Genomic DNA, 16,674 nt, shown 5'->3' on the forward strand with positions numbered 1-16,674 from the left:
CATGTGGCAGAGCCATTTGCTTTTCCCCAAGCACTGACAACCGTAGAAAATGTTTTCAGCATAATTAATGCTGCATGTAGGGGAAAAGATAGATTATACATCCAATACTCACTGCACGTATGACATCTACTGCATCTTCCAACCCATGTAGCAGTCTAATTCCTAAAACAGGGAACGCCTCAAGAAGGAACATTTGCAGAAATGCTCTAGAATGACTTTTAAAAAATATTTATTTATTTATTTATTTAAAAGGCGGAATGAAAAAGCAAGGGAGCCATCCACTTTTTCACTCCCCCAAATGATTTTTAAACTTTTCTTACGTGTGCACTTTGAGGTAAACAATGATCACTGGTGTCAACACAGCTTAGGTACCAACAAGCCATGATGGGTTCACCGTTAGGAAGGATCAATGGATGATGATGATGACGACGACAATGGCAATAATGAGAAGCACTTGGGCATCACTGACTGTGGACTCAGCTGTTCTGTGAATACATATTTGCCATTAAATCCCATGAAGTATATACTATTATCTCCACGAAGTATATATTATTATCTGCATGGTACTGGTAAAGAACTAAGGCACAGAGAAGTTAAGCAATGTGTTCAAGGATATACAGCTAATGGCATATAGTTGAGCCAAGAGTTGAACTCAGGCTGACAGGCCTAGAGGTCTGTGCTTACCTGTTGTACCCTCCTGCCTCAGAAAAATGGCAATGTGTGTCTTCAATCAGAGAGTCACTCAGCAAGTCTTGATCTCCTAAAATAACATAAGATATGTAGGTTGAATGAAAGCAAATGAGTAGGATTTATATTTCATTCAATAACATGCTGAGGAATACTCATTAATGAAACAGTGTTGCCCTGGAGGAAGATTACTAAACCCACACCAATTGTCCCCATTCTATCCAGTATTTACAAACCCACACCAATTGTCCTCATTCTATCCAGTATTTACAAACCCACACCAATTGTCCTCATTCTATCCAGTATTTACAAACCCACACCAATTGTCCTCATTCTATCCAATATTTACAGCATTTGAGTGGACTCTCAGAAGGCAAACTGGCTCAGTTTGCTATTAACACCAAGCTGAGATTCACAAAGGTGCAAGATGACATTTTGTTACAATAATTGCTGTAGCACACCCATTTAGGAGAGTGGCAGGTTGCCGGGAAGACAGCATGGCTGAGACTGAATCCTGCAGTGTTACTGCTGTCCTTTTTTCTCTCTCTTTAGGCTTCAGCCTGTGTTTCAGCCTATTGGCAAACTGCCACCTGCAAGGGGTTTGTTATAATTCAGGATTTCTGATGATGGCGACCTTTCTGTTCCTCTGTTGCGTTATGAATACTGAACAGTGCCCCTGTTACCCAGGTGACCAATAAAAACAACTAAGGCAAAAACAAACAAACCAAACCTTTCTAATCCCCCACCTTCTCGGGAGACCTTTGAAATCACTCTATTATAGCTATTTGGTAAGTGACATTCTGCTCCTACGTCATCCACTCTCATATTTAATGCTTGATTGATTTAAATGCATGGAGTTGCAACGTGTACATACAAATTCTTGGTAGTTGCCATTTGAAAATAAAAGGATGACTCACGAGGCTTTCCTTTTCCTGTAAACATGCTTAGTGCAAAACACTTGAGCCCATGTTTTCTCAGTATCTGCAACTGCCAAATGCTCCTGCCTGATGGTGGCGGATTATCAGCTAAAACCTTATAACATTGAGTTGAGAATAAACCTTGCAATTGGAAGCGGGAGTTGCGCATTTCCTGCGGACAGGTGTAAGCTTCCTTGTCCTCATGTTCTGGGAAGCCTCTCAGGGCTTCCGGAGTGCACTCCGCTTGCCTTCAGGGCATCCGTGTCAGGGACAGCTGGAGTTGAGTTCAGAGAAAATAAATGAGTAAAAGGAGGTAGTACATAAATCCCGGAAATTCTCCCATTTCGCTAACCTAGAAGTCCACATACAGAACAGTACCCTTTCACCTCGCACATCTGCCCTTTCCACTGGACCCGCGTCCTACACCCTTAGGAACAAAACAGCACAAAGTCCTAACATGGGGTGCAGAGCAATTGGCTACAACTAGTAGTTCACTGGGTTTGACATGGACTGGAGGGCACAGGGTGGCAAGCTCCCGTTCACAAACAGCGTCATTTATTAACGCTTCCCTGTGCCTCAAGCAGTGCATTGTTGCAGTGTCTGGAAACACTGCCCTTGAGCTAATCTCTAAGAAAAAGGAAGGAGACCGCTGGAAGACGTTTCCCTCCGACAGACATGCTGTTGAAAAGTCACTTGATGCGTATCCAGATTTCTGTCTCTCGTGGAATTTTTTATCTTGTTTCTCTTGGATGAGCCCCCGTCTCTGGGTTTGACCACTGATACATGTGTAGGGGTTATTCTAGTCTCAAACTATAGATTTTGTTTGAGAAGGGCCGACTCTGCACCTGGAAAAACTGGCGAGAAAGCCAGCAGTATAGTTTTATTAACTCCCTAAGCACAGTCTCTATTCTTTACAGCTTTCTTGAGAAATTGTGCTAATAATAAAACACGCTTTCAGTGAGCAATTATGGTTCACAGGCTTTTGCTTGCTTTTCTGAAAAGGCAATACTTTCAACTGGCGGCCAAATAGCAAGGCTGTGCATTCAAATAGGGAAGAAGGGTTACATGTCTTAGAACTACCTAAATCACTTCTGTAATTTGCAGTGTGGAAAGCGGAGTGAATGTCCTCATGTAAAATTCAAAAGAAATACTGGGACAATATCTCCCATAGCGACAGCTGTTTTAGGAGTTCCAGCATGATTAACAGTGTCTGTTTCATCTTTTCCTTTGTTTAAAATCAGACCACAGACTGTTAAATCAGCAGGTCAAAATAATAGACACTTCCACAAAAGAAAAATGTGATGTCTATGGATTTGTTTTCTTTTTCTGATGAGTTCAATTATTTGCCATGTTTCTCATCTGCTTTTAATTAATTACTGTTATTAAGTGAAGAAACTGATTTCTATAGGGAGTCAGAAAATGCTAATAAAATCAAAATGCTCTCTTCATTAATATGTATTGATTCATTACCCATAATGCTTCTTTTTTTAAAGATTTATTTATTTATTTGAATTACACAGAGAAGGAGAGGCAGAGAGAGAGACAGAGACAGAGAGACAGAGAGGGAGGTCTTCCATCTGCTGGTTCACTCTCCAATTGGCCACAATGGCTGGAACTGCATTGATCGAAAGCCAGGAGCCAGGAGCTTCTGGATCTCCCAAGCGGGTCAGGGGCCCAAGGACCTGGGCCATCCTCTACTGCTTTTCCAGGCCACAGCAGAGAGCTGGATCGGAAATGGAGCAGCTGGGACTTGAACCAGTGCCCATATGGGATGCCAGCACTGTAGGCAGCAGCTTTACCTGCTGCACGCCACAGCGCTGGCCCCCGTAATGTTTCAATGCAAAATCAGCTACTAGAATTTACTGTCAATGTGCAACGCTATTATGACGCTTGACTTCTGAGTCAATGAGCACATTCAAGAAGCGCTCCCTGAGATGGAGTGTTACGTAGGCACACCTTGGAACAACATCTGAGGAAGGGAGAGTAGGAAGCAGAGACTGAGCAGCAAGCAGCCCTGCGACCTCAACATCCACAGCCTCTGGGGAATGCAGACGGCTCTGAAGCTAGAAAGCCCTTCAGAGACTGGCGAGGTCTTCACATATGGGTCCATCAGCCCTGGAATATGGGCTGCCCCAGGCAGCGGAGGGGGCCCCTCCCCAAAGAAGGATGACAGCTAATGACCTTCTTCCAACAACACTCAGCACTTCTAAGAGACTAATTTCTGAAATCCACAAGCGGCATCTGGGGGCACATCCTATAATCCACTGTAGCATGCATACCTAATAACTAATAATTATCTTTTTTTGGAGGAAGACATAGAAATTCTGGAATAATGCACCCAAACTCAGCCCAAAGAATATTATAAAAAAATGATGAAGCATTTTGGGCTGAGAACAAACCATTGACTCAGAATTAACAGTATGTACTAATTTCTTAATATATCTGGAATAATATAAACTAAAATTTATTAAATTCTAATGAAAAATAAGTGAAATAACCACTTCTAAGAAGAAAAAATTAAAATAAAATTACTCCAAACATACAGAAATTAAAATATGTCCCTCTGTTCACTTTCAAAGAAACCTTCATGTACAGGTTATTTTAATTGTCCAGCATCCACATTTGCTATAAATGTGCTGAACTTGATAAATGTACCTTCTAAAAACCTGCTGTATTAATGCAATGTCAGTTATATATATTATCATTTTAAATTTTTTCTTTTTTTTTTTGACAGGCAGAGTGGACAGTGAGAGAGAGAGACAGAGAGAAAGGTCTTCCTTTTTCCGTTGGTTCACCCCCCCACCCCCCAATGGCTGCTGCGACCAGCGCGCTGCGGCCAGCACACTGCGCTGATCCAAAGGCAGGAGCCAGGTACTTCTCCTGGTCTCCCATGGGGTGCAGGGCCCAAGGACTTGGGCCATCCTCCACTGCAGTCCCGGGCCACAGCAGAGAGCTGGACTGGAAGAGGAGCAACCAGGACAGAATCTGGCACCCCAACCAGGACTAGAATCTGGTGTGCCAGCACCGCAGGCGGAGGATTAGCCTAGTGAGCCATGGCGCAGGTCCTATCATTTTAAATTCTGCCTTTGATCAAAATGTGTATGCTTAAAATACAATTTGGATACACAAATATTGCATCTCATTAATACTTATAGATGCATTATTTAGCTATTATTTGTACCTTCATCTGATAGCAATTAAAGTACACATTTGAGAACACGGTTTTCCATGCAGATTGTTTTTTAACATATAGTGTTTCAGAAGGCCTAAGCACAATATTTTGAATCACTACATCCATTTGAATAGTCAGCATTTATGTGATATGATTAAGACTGTATGTGTAATTAATATATACTCAAAATTACCTTTGAAACCAATTTTAAGTATCAATGTGTACACTTCATTGCAAGGTAAAAAAAGACAGGAAGGAAACGCGTGACTCTATTTTGTAAGCCCCGAGATATTTGGACAGTACTTGCATCTGTTTTCTCACCACTGACTCCTTGGGTCTTGTTAGAGCATTTGGCACATGGCAGCCCTTTTGTAAGCATTTTATTAATGTGACAAACTATAAATCCCAATTTTAGAAAAAGCAATTTGGCTTCACTTACCAAATACGAAGGAACATGGCTCATGGTTGCTATCTATCTTGGATGAAAAGATGACAGTAAATATTTTTAAATAGTAAATGTGAAGTTATATATTCAGGTTAATGTATTTTTGCCATATTACTTCAGAACAAAACAAATTTTTTGTTCACTTAAGATCAAATTATTTACTTCCATTGCAGAAATGCAAAAGTAAATGTGAATTTGTATTTTAATACCATATTATGTAGTAATCATACTACGTTTCAAATGCTAAGAACTTTGGAAAAAACCTATTAAAATTTTGTGAGCAAGTTAACAAAAATGAGTATTTAAAGCTTTATTACATTTATTCTACACCTGTTCACTTCTAAATTCCCCAAATCTTCTTAAAATCCAAATGATTTTCCTCAAAACCAAGTAGGAAAAAAATTAAATAAAATATAGAACATGTATATAAACAGAATTGCCAAGACAGCCATGCTATTACAAGGCACAAACATAAATTCAGGATGAACATAACCCTAAAAAGTTGCAAAATGAGTATGTTTTGCCAATTTGGAAGTACCAAAATCCAGCAACCCCCGTGTCTTAAGTACTGTAGTTACTACACTTCTCTCTAGAAATAGAAACACAGCCACTCTGTATTTATGTTCTATTAGTGGCTGAGTTTTGAAAGTCATGCCAAAAGGATTCCAGAAATGAAAAAACAGAAAGATTTTGTATGAATCATCTCTTATGAGTCTCCATAAATCTACATCATTACCAAAATATGACCAAAATTGCTATATAAATACCCCAGAATTGGAACAGAAGAGAGAAATGGGGTATTATGTCAGAATTCAATTAGTTTTGTAGGAAAGCTGCATTCAACTGGAAGTCTATGAAAAGCCTTTTTTGTTGTTTTGGGTTTCTTTTTTATTTTTAATGACACGCTGACTTGAACATAAGGCTGTTGCAAGAGAAGATCCATGGCACAGGTTTGCACCCAGTATTGTAACCACAGCAGAATGTGTAATGTGCTCCTGATTCACTAATTCCTGCACTTAAAGGCTTAATTTTAAATGGTCCATATTTTTAGAATATATGATAAAAAATGTCATCCTTTTTCATCATAATCCTACAAAGAATAACTGCTCATTATTTTTTAATTTATGTTCACTCAGTTTTCCTCCAGGAGTATTTAAGCCAAATTATACTCAGTAATAAAGTTTGGGATACAAATAAACATCTCATTTTTGAGCTTTGACTAAAAATCACTTGGTAAAAGACACTATGATATTCTTTTCTAATATTTTATTTCTTTGTTATTCAAAGATTACTGAAGAGTCCTTTTAACAAAAACTGTACTAGATATTCAGATAGTATTATTTTATATAATATGCATTAACTGGTTTTCTATTACTTAGTTCATTACTAAAAACTTAATACAGTACACACACACACACACACACACACCCTTATTACAATATCTATCATCTAGCGGGAGCTTAGAAGTGTTATATCAGGAAGTAGTGACAATTCCTGCTGGTAGCATGGATTAAAACCATCCTGAAAGAGGGGAGAAGGCCTGAAAAAAAGAATGAAATGTATTTCTTTACATGATCATCTGGTAGGTGTAGCTCGTGAAATAGCTTTCTGAAAACAAGTATTTCAACACAATTCACTAGCCAGTTCTAAGACAAGAACAATGTGGTAGAACTGCATATAATGGATGTTTTGCAACAGACCATAAAAAGATTGACAGGTCTAGTTAAGACCAAAAGTGCTGAAGACCTCACATACCTGTGTAAATTTATTTACATTATTCAAGAATTTTTAAAAAAGATGAAACTGTCTTTTTATTGGCACACACTATTTTTCAGAAAGACATTATAAATAAATGGAATGGTTAAATAATTTGAAGCATTGTATTATTAATGTCAATGTTAAGTAATATAGAATAAGAACTATCCAGAGATCAAAAAAAAAAAAAAAAAAAAAACCACAAGAATCTGGATCGGAATCACTAGGTAAAGATTTCACAGAGGCAGTAGACTTGAACTGAATCTTGAAATTTGAATGAGAATTAGACAATCACATATGAAAAAGGAAAATATTCTCACCTGGAGGAAAATACAATTAGCTTTTGGTATGATAAGTTAAAATTTCAGTGAATCTCCTTAGTTGCATGAAATATATAGAGCAGAGTATAAAGCTAGTTAGCATCACTATGAGGCGATTAATATCAACTAATTTTGAATAGCATCAATAATTCAGTTAAAGTAAAATGTGTTGGAATACTGTATAATTCCATGTATATTACATGAAATTCAGGAACAAAAGAAACAAACAGGAGTCAGAAGGGACCAAGTCAGGAATGTCAAGTGGATGTCTAAGGATTCCCATCGAAACTCTCACAAAATTCTTTGTTTGATGAGAGGAATGTACAGGAGTATGTTGTGATGAGGAAGAACTGTGTGATGAAATTTTTCTGGGCATTTTTATGCTAAAGCTTGGGATAACCATCCCAAAACATTCTCCTATTAAATTGATATTGCCCTTCTGTGACCCTCCAGAAAGCCAACAAGCAAAATGGCTTGAGTTTCACATATCCCTGAATTTTTTTTTAATATTCTATTGTTTTTATTTTTTCTTTTTCTTTTTTTTACATAAGTGACAAGTTATTCCATTCTCATCAGTTTGTTCAAAACAGGTAGGTGAAGGAATCTATGTTTATTTAATTTTTAACTTTATATTTTATTTATTTTGAGATGACATTTTAAAATTTACATTATAGTCGAAGACTTAATATTCCAGTAAATAAAGAGTTAAACAAATAAACTGTAAAAAGACCAGAGTTCACCAAGAAAATAGGCAAGGTATATAAATAATAATTTAAGAAAAAAAGTTGAACTTCATGCATATAAAGTAATTTAAAAATAGTCACAGAATCATTAAAACTACAGCAGTATATTTTCTATCAACTTGACAAAGATTTTAAACAAAGTTTGACAAAACAGGCATTTCTCATTTTGTTTTTTTTTTATTTTAAATAAAATTTTAGTTCACACATATAAGGGAGAGCATGTGGTATTTGTCTTTCTGTGTCTGCTTATTTCACTCAACATGATGACCTACAGTTCCAATCATATGTAAAATATATTTTTCATTAAGAAATTTCCATACTGTTTTCCATAGTGGCTGCACTAATTTATATTCCCACCATCAGTTTATATGAGTTCCTCTTTCTCCATATCTTAACCAGCATTTGTGGCATACCTTTTCTTAGCCATTGCTTTGGTCATGCTTTGTCTTCAGGGTTGTACGGGTAAAATCACGTCTAATATATGTTACAATTCTTCAAAAAAAAAAAAAGATTCAGGATCTTGATCCCACTTGTTGGAAAATTTCCATTAAAAATCAATGTTCTTGCCAACAGCTGATCTGAGTTTCACAGTATTGGCACTAAATAAGCAAAGTTTTCTCAATTTTCATTTTTTAGTCAGAATTGTGTAAGTTGGACCACTTGATATGTTGAAGGTGTTGGCTTTTTTTTCCTGCTGTTAATCATTGGTCTTATTCATGTAGGTCATAAACAAGATGAACTTTGCCTCACAAGTTGGTATGGATGGTTTGCTGCTGCAGGCTTCATTTTCAACATCATCTTTTCTTAAAAGGACTGCTAATTTCTTTTGAGCATTGTGTCCATGAACTTTTCAGGAAGCATCAATGATTTCCATATACTTTCCCCTCAAACTTAGTCATAAATTTAAGGATTTTTTCTTGCTTCAATTTCAACAGAATTTATGCTGCTCTATGATAAGGGTTCACATTATAACCTGTTCAGACATGTTACATAACAAGTTAGTATGAGCTCATTTTTGTGCAAAGATTTTGGAAATCCACACACAGATTTTTCATAATACTAATTTTCCATAAATTTGTTGAAGACTTTTGTATATCTATGTAATTTTGTCCTTTGATTTATTAAAAATTTTCTATAAAATTGAGTAAATAAAGTGTCTTAAATCTCAAATTTATAAAATGATAAAAGTCTAATCATATTAAATATTTATGCAATTATAATTAATTATTGATTAATAGTACACATAACAATTCACCATGATGAAAATATCAAGGAGTGAATTTTTTAAAACAATGACTTTTGCACCTGGAGAGCTTTTTCCAACACAGATTGCTTGGTCTCAGACCAAGTTTCTGATTCCTTAGATCTGTAGTTGGGTCTTGGGCATTTTTGTTTCTATTAAAGTGTTGCTGGTTCAGGATCTCAATTTGTAACTATTTGGTGTTTTTTTGTTTGTTTGTTTTTTGTTTTTTGTTTTTTTTTTGACAGGCAGAGTGGACAGTGAGAGAGAGAGATAGAGAGAGAAAGGTCTTCCTTTGCCGTTGGTTCACCCTCCAATGGCCGCCGCGGCCGGCGCACCACGTTGATCCGATGGCAGGAGCCAGGTGCTTATCCTGGTCTCCCGTGGGGTGCAGGGCCCAAGCACCTGGGCCATCCTCCACTGCACTCCCTGGCCACAGCAGAGAGCTGGCCTGGAAGAGGGGCAACCGGGACAGAATCCGGCACCCCGACCGGGACTAGAACCCGGTGTGCCGGCGCCGCTAGGCCGAGGATTAGCCTAGTGAGCCGCGGCGCTGGCCTCAATTTGTAACTATTTACCTGTGATTTTAGTAGGAAATAAACTGATTCTCCACCCATGATGTTATTTAACCTTTATCACAAATTTGATCAACAGGTATAATATTATTGATCTAATTTTACATGAGAAGATTGTGAGCACAGAGGGTTAAATAAGTTTTCTAACATGTTTCATTTCTCACTCAAATTATGTGACAAAAAGAAAGAGGGCAAATCATTTTTTACATAGTTGGATCTTAGTTTGGGTATTTTCCAATGCACAAGTATTGAAGACTTTATCCACAAAAATCTTATGTTAATGGTACTAACAGGATGAGCAGTTAATTCAAGTATGGTGTTTAGAAATGGGGCCTTTTGGAAGTGAGTGGATTTAATTTGTGGTTCCTCATTCTGTAATTTATATTCTGCAAATTTATAATGAGAGACATAGACAGATACACATGCTTCCTCTTGCCATGTGATGCTGTCTGCCATCATAATTCTATACCAGCAAGCACACCATCATCAGATGCTGAGTCACTGGGGTCTTGCCCAATGTTAGAATGTGAACCTCCACCGGTGCCACGGCTCACTAGGCTAATCCTCCGCTTTGCGGCGCCCACACACCGGGTTCTAGTCCCAGTCGGGGCACCGGATTCTGTCCCGGTTGCCCCTCTTCCAGGCCAGCTCTCTGCTGTGGCCAGGGAGTGCAGTGGAGGATGGCCCAAGTACTTGGGCCCTGCACCCCATGGGAGACCAGGATGAGTACCTGGCTCCTGCCATCGGATCAGCGCGGTGCACCGGCCACGGCAGCCATTGGAGGGTGAACCAATGAACTCTCTGTCTCTCTCTCACTGTCCACTCTGCCTGTAAAAAAAAAAAAAAAAAAAAGTGAACCTCCAAAATCATGAGCTGCAATAAATCTCTTTACTTCATAAGTAGTCTGTGTCAGGTGTTTTGTTATAGTAAACGAAAAGCTGACAAAAACAGGTATCTACACTTTTCATACCTGAAATCGTCCTAATGCCAATGCTCCTCTACTTACAAAGGGATTACATCTCCATAAATTCATCATAATTTGAAAATGTTGTTACGTTAAAAATGCGTCATACACTTAAGCTACCTAATATCATGGCCTGGAAACACAGAACATTGTAATGTGTAAGCTATTAACCATGTTATGATTGATGGGGAGCTGCAGCTAACTGCCATTGCTCGACATCACCAGAAAGGATTGCATTGCATAATGCTAACCCAGGAAAAGAGCACAACTTAGTGTTCAAAGTATAGATTGTACTGAATCATAAAGTCAAACCATTCTAAATTGGGGACGATCTGTACTGCACTTGATTGTGCTTTGTTTCTGAAGGAGGGATTTTGCCTACATACTGTTTCCTCTGTTATTTACAGCAAGTGCTATATTTGTGCCTGACTCAGGCATTTTTCATAATTCTTCATTTATGTATGAAGCATTGTCTATGATTTGAATAAACGGCTTTAAAGTATGAAAATAAAGTAAAATTTTAGAGGGCACCAGTGAAAATTTTATTATTATTTTAGACATACTGTCATGTGGCCTGTTGTCACATACTCTTGTTACCACAGTTTCTCTATTGTTGACTATAGACCTGAATATAAGAAGTTGAAACAAATTTTAAATTTGAAGAGTAAAAGTGAGTTAAATGTATTCTAAATAAAATACTTGAGATGGGCACTATATTAAATCCATTATTTAACTTTCAACAAGAAAGAGGCAAACTTGGAGACCATGTTAGAAGATGAGTATGTAGGTAAAATTAAGATTTTTTTGTGTGTCTAATGAACTGAAAGGGAATTTAATGATACTTAAGATGTTAATATATTATAATTCTGATTCAGTACCATATCCATGTTTTCTGTGATATCATTTTACAAGGCAAAATTGTAACAATTTATGCTGATCTTCAAAGCTTGAGAGCACTACTCTCTTCAAGTGTAGAGTTTTAAGATTTTTTGAAAATGATATATGTATATATATATTCATATTTATTTCCAGGCAGCCTGCCTACTTTTATTCTGGTCTTTTCATGTTTTCTTTCCCCCTCTTTCATTGCTTGAGTCCAACACAAACGATTCCCTTTCAGCACATAGCTGTGTTCATTATTTTAGGTGGATAGAAGGCTAGAAAAGCATTTTCTCATGCTATTTCTAGGATACATCAAGTTCAGTTGTGCCTCCAGGCCAATTCCTATGGAAAACCCAACACAGGCTTCTGGAAAACCTAACCAGTGTCTTCAGCAAAAGAAATTTTAGATTCCATAGCCCATTTACCATCTTCTCCAGTGAATAACAAATTGGTTGGACCTTATTGCCATTTTATGACTATTGTAGCAGAAAATTTTATGGAATAACTCAACCATAATTACAAAGAAAAACCAACATAGTAATAAAACAATTTTAAGTAGTATTTCTCATTTAGTCCAAATTTTCTATTCTCGGAAAATGGTCATCCCAAACCCAAGAAGGGTCAGCACTGGCAGGAGACAAACAACAGATTGCTGATGTGTTCCTTGAAAAGTTGTACTTTTTCCCATGAGGGTTTGATTCTTGGCTATAAAATGCATCGTCAAATTTTATGGGAACAAAACTCTAGAGTGGTAAGGGTGTAGAATGTGTCCTCAAAAAAAAATCTTCTAAGCATTGAAATGTGATTGCCTCTTATGTGCAAAGTTGCTGTTTCCTATATGAAGGCTTGTAGCTTTGAAATAGACATTGAAAGCATAGAGTCCTCTATTAAAATTGGAAATTCAGTCTCCAAATAGCTTAACTTTCTCTATGTTTTGTCTGGTGGGATGGTAAATATATTGGTATTTTTTCTTTCACAATCAGTTTGGCCAAAGTTCATGACTCTTGCTTAAAAAATGAATTTTCTTTTTGAATATATTAAATCATTTTCCTCTTTACTATTTCTATAACTCTTTAAAACATTTCTTTAAAAAGTAGAGCAGCAGGGAGAGATAGAAAGACAGAGAGAGAGAGGGAGAGAGAGAGAGAGAGAGATACATTCCATCTGCTGGTTCACTCCCCAAATGGCTCCAATAGCAAAGTCTGGGCCAGGCCAAAGCCAGGAGCCAGGAACTCCATCCTGGTCTCCCACAAAGGTGACAGGGGCTCAAGTGCTTGGGTATTTTCACTGCCATCTTGCCCCATCCTATAATAGTTTTTAAAACACCTCCCTTTTTTTAAGTTTGCCTCATTACATTTTTCATCATTCTTCTTCTCTTCCTCTACAGTTTAAGATTAAAATTTCATGGTCAACATTAACTTTAAAATAAAGTCAAATTCACATGTCCATCACCATCCATGTTCTATACTAGATTCCCAGAACTTGTTTATCTTATAGATGAATGAATAAGTTGTTTCCCTAGACCTCTCATCCCTTATCCCTGGCAACTACCTTCCAATATCTGCTTCTACAAACTATTGATTTTTTAGATTCCACATATAAATGAAACCATATGATAACTGGTATTTCTGTGTTTGGCTTATTTTACTGAGCATAGTGTCTTCCAGATTCATCCCTTTTGTTGCAAGAGATAGACTTTCCTTTTTTAAAGATTGTATAATAGTCCATTGTAGACATATACAAGAATCCTCCAAAAAGTTCATAGAAAACAGATTTAAAAGTTAAATTTATTTTGATGGGAAACATTTTGAAATTCATGCATACAAGGGGTATTCAAAAAGATTATGGAAAACAAATTATGAAGTAACTGTTAATGTATAATAATTTATTTATCCATTCATCCTTTGGTGAACACCTAGTTGTTTCCTTATCTTGCTTAAAATGAATCTGGTAGTGCTGATGTGTGTTCGAGATACTGATGTTATTTCCCTTTAAGAAATACCTGGTAGTGAGATTGCTGGATCATCTGGCCTTCTATTCTTGTTTAGCCTCTACTGTCTTTTTTTTTATAATGAGATTACATAAAGTATTTTTAAAAAGTTTGTGGAGAGTGCTCATTATTAAAAAACTTCATGTATTTTAGAAAAGTTTTGTACCAAAATAAATTTCTCTTTTGCTTCTGTTTTTCCCGCAATCATTTTGAAGTATCCTCATATAACGTGTTCCTCAAAGTATTATTTTAAATGTTAAATAAGAGCATATTGGGAACACATTAGGCATAATGATTGGTAGAGCAAACCATCAGCAAGGAATAACTCTCTGTTGTATACAAGTTGCCTGTTTCAGTGGCAGCATTGTTTAATTTATCTTAATTTCTGTAGCTGTCAGAAAAATTCCATCAGTATCCTACTTCTCGCTTTCTACATTTATTACTCTGGGATTCTGATATATTTCTCTAATGACTTAATAAGTAACTGATCTGATTATTATTGAGGAGTTAAGTGGCAGTATCTGAGCCCTCCTAGGATTCACACGTCTTCTGATGAATTTGTTTTAAGCGGAGCTAAAGAGAAAATGAGTCCTCAGAACTAGGTATGAAAATATCAGAAAATGGATTAGCTGTTGTGCATGCATGTTAGCATGTCTTAGGATTCACTCACACAGAAATCATGGAGAAGTCCCTCCAATTTGTTAACCTAGCTAGTCTGAGAGTAGAAGAATGCATTTTGTTCAATTTAGAAGGCACTTAGCTTTCAAATCATGAGAAAATTTCAGAGTACAAAATATTAAAGAAAATTTTCCAGTATCCTGAGTCAATGTCCCATAAATTTCCAGGCAATGGGTGAGAGAATAAAAGGGAAGGCTGGTGATTCAGAAAGTGGAAGGAGAGTATTTTCCACGCTGTCCTCAAATCTCTCCGACTCTGAGTCTATCACTTTTAGAGGCCTATTCCTCTTCCAGCACATTACTCACAGGGTTGCAAGTGTTATTCCTCACGCTGCTTTTCTTCTCAATAGATCACTCCGGAGTGATCGCATCTGCTTTTGGAATCTCCATTACTGCTTGTAGCTCCTCTTAGATCTTTCCCCTGACAGCAGTAGTTGGATATTTCTTTTAATGTGTTTTGTGGAATGTTCAACCTCAGTGACGTCAAAGGTAAACCTTTGTAGCGCTACCCCCGTCAGCTCCTCTGTTGCTGTAGATTCTTTGTCTTACTACTGTCCATCCATCCTTCAAGGTAGAATCCTTTGTAATTTCCCCCGGCTTTCCTTCCCTCCAGCTCCCATTTTCATTAGAACCTGATTCTTGCTAACGTGTTAGGAAGCAACCGGAAAACCAACTGGAGTGACAAAAAGGAAGCAGGCAGGTAAAGGTGTATCATCAAACTACAACAGAGGGTGACTTTGGGTTATTCTCATAGTGCAGCTGTGAAAAGAGTGTGCATATTACATCATGGTTGTCTTTTTTTTTAATTTATTTGAAAGGGATTGTGAGAGACCAAGAGCAAGAGCAAGAGTGACAGAGATCTCCTGCCTGTAAATTCACTCCCTGAATGCTTGCGACAGCTCCAGTGCCAGGAGCTAGGAACCCAACTGGGTCTCCCACACGTGTCTCAGGTACTTGAATCATTGCTTGTTCCCCTTTATAGTGTACATTAGCAGGTAGCTGGAATGGGGAACATAGCAGAAACTCCAACTCAGGCATTCTGATATGGGATGCAGGCATCCCAAGCGGTGCCCTAACCGCTGCACCAATGCTCATCTCCTTAGATGAGTGGGAACTACAGTAGTTAGAGTCCTACTTCCTCAGTCATTGTTAAGGGCTACCCTCCAGATCAGTGTAGATTCTCAGGCATTTTAAACACTGTGAACTGTGTGCTGGCTGTTGTGAGTGAAAATGTACTCTAAGACAGTCTTCATGGAATGCTAAATAGAGGGAATATGAAAGGGACAACTCCTCTTTGATCATATCTAAAAAAGTGAGTTTTATTTAGCTTGCAATAGCATGTGGTCCATAATGCAGAAGGGTAACTTAGTATGAAATGGTGGGGAGGGGCTTTTTTATAGGGGTTCTGGCTTGTGCTGAATGATTTTCCGGAGGGCTTAAGGAAGTGGCCACCAGCTTTCCATGGATACTGTTAAGGAGGAGGGCGGGTGAGCAACTGGGAACCTCAGTGATCTTTGTCTTAGAGGCAGATAAATGGAGTGGGAAAGGAAGGCACTAATGGGAAAACAGCAGTCAATTCAAAAGGTGTCAGTCATTTTGCTGCTTCAGTGTGGTCTTTGAGAGGTCATTCTAGAAATACTGCTATCTGTTGGCCTTGACCATGTGTAATTGGAAGCAGTGTTGATATTCTATTAGAAAAGACTTCAATAATCAGTGATTATTCTGCCTCACTAAGCATCACCCTCATGAGTAAGTCCATTAATCTACTATACCAAGGATATTGAACATACACTTGAGAGGTTTATGTCTTAAGGTAATTTCCTCTAAAATAGTTTCAAACAAATATGTAATATGTCGCAATCATTTTATTGGCTGCAGATAAAATACTCTAGTTTGTTTTAGGTGTTTTATACCATGCGATTTTGGGAAGAAGGTTAGATTGACAATCTGGTTAATGCAATAGTCTTCTGGCTCTTATTTCATATTATGCTACTCTGCCTTCTTGGAACTTGGAGAAGAGAGAGGGAGCAAATCAAACATTTCTTCTTTTAAGACAGACAACATCTACAATGTTACTGTCAAGGTTTATTGGCACTCATCTACCAGTAAGGTCTCCACATGAACCCGAATAAACACTTATATTTGATGATTTCAAGAGAGTGTAATAAAAGGACAATTTGAAAAAGTAGGGGCAAAAAATATAGAAAATCTAGAACACAGAACCAGTAGAAACTATGATTACTTCTAGACTTCAAGGAGTTATGGAAGGAAGTTTTAATAGACTCTATAGGCAAAAGGACAGGTATG

General features: G+C 37.6%; 1 long non-coding RNA gene across 1 annotated transcript; it reads right to left on the reverse strand.

The window, feature by feature from the left end:
- Positions 1-212: 212 nt before the first annotated feature.
- On the reverse strand, positions 213-760 carry LOC138849740 (uncharacterized). The gene is made up of 2 exons (XR_011388870.1): positions 685-760; positions 213-485 (listed from the first exon to the last, which is right to left on the reverse strand). It is a non-coding gene; the product is annotated as an uncharacterized lncRNA (long non-coding RNA).
- Positions 761-16,674: the final 15,914 nt, after the last annotated feature.

This window comes from Oryctolagus cuniculus, chromosome 5, assembly GCF_964237555.1.
Source record: "Oryctolagus cuniculus chromosome 5, mOryCun1.1, whole genome shotgun sequence".
Lineage (NCBI taxonomy): Eukaryota > Metazoa > Chordata > Mammalia > Lagomorpha > Leporidae > Oryctolagus > Oryctolagus cuniculus.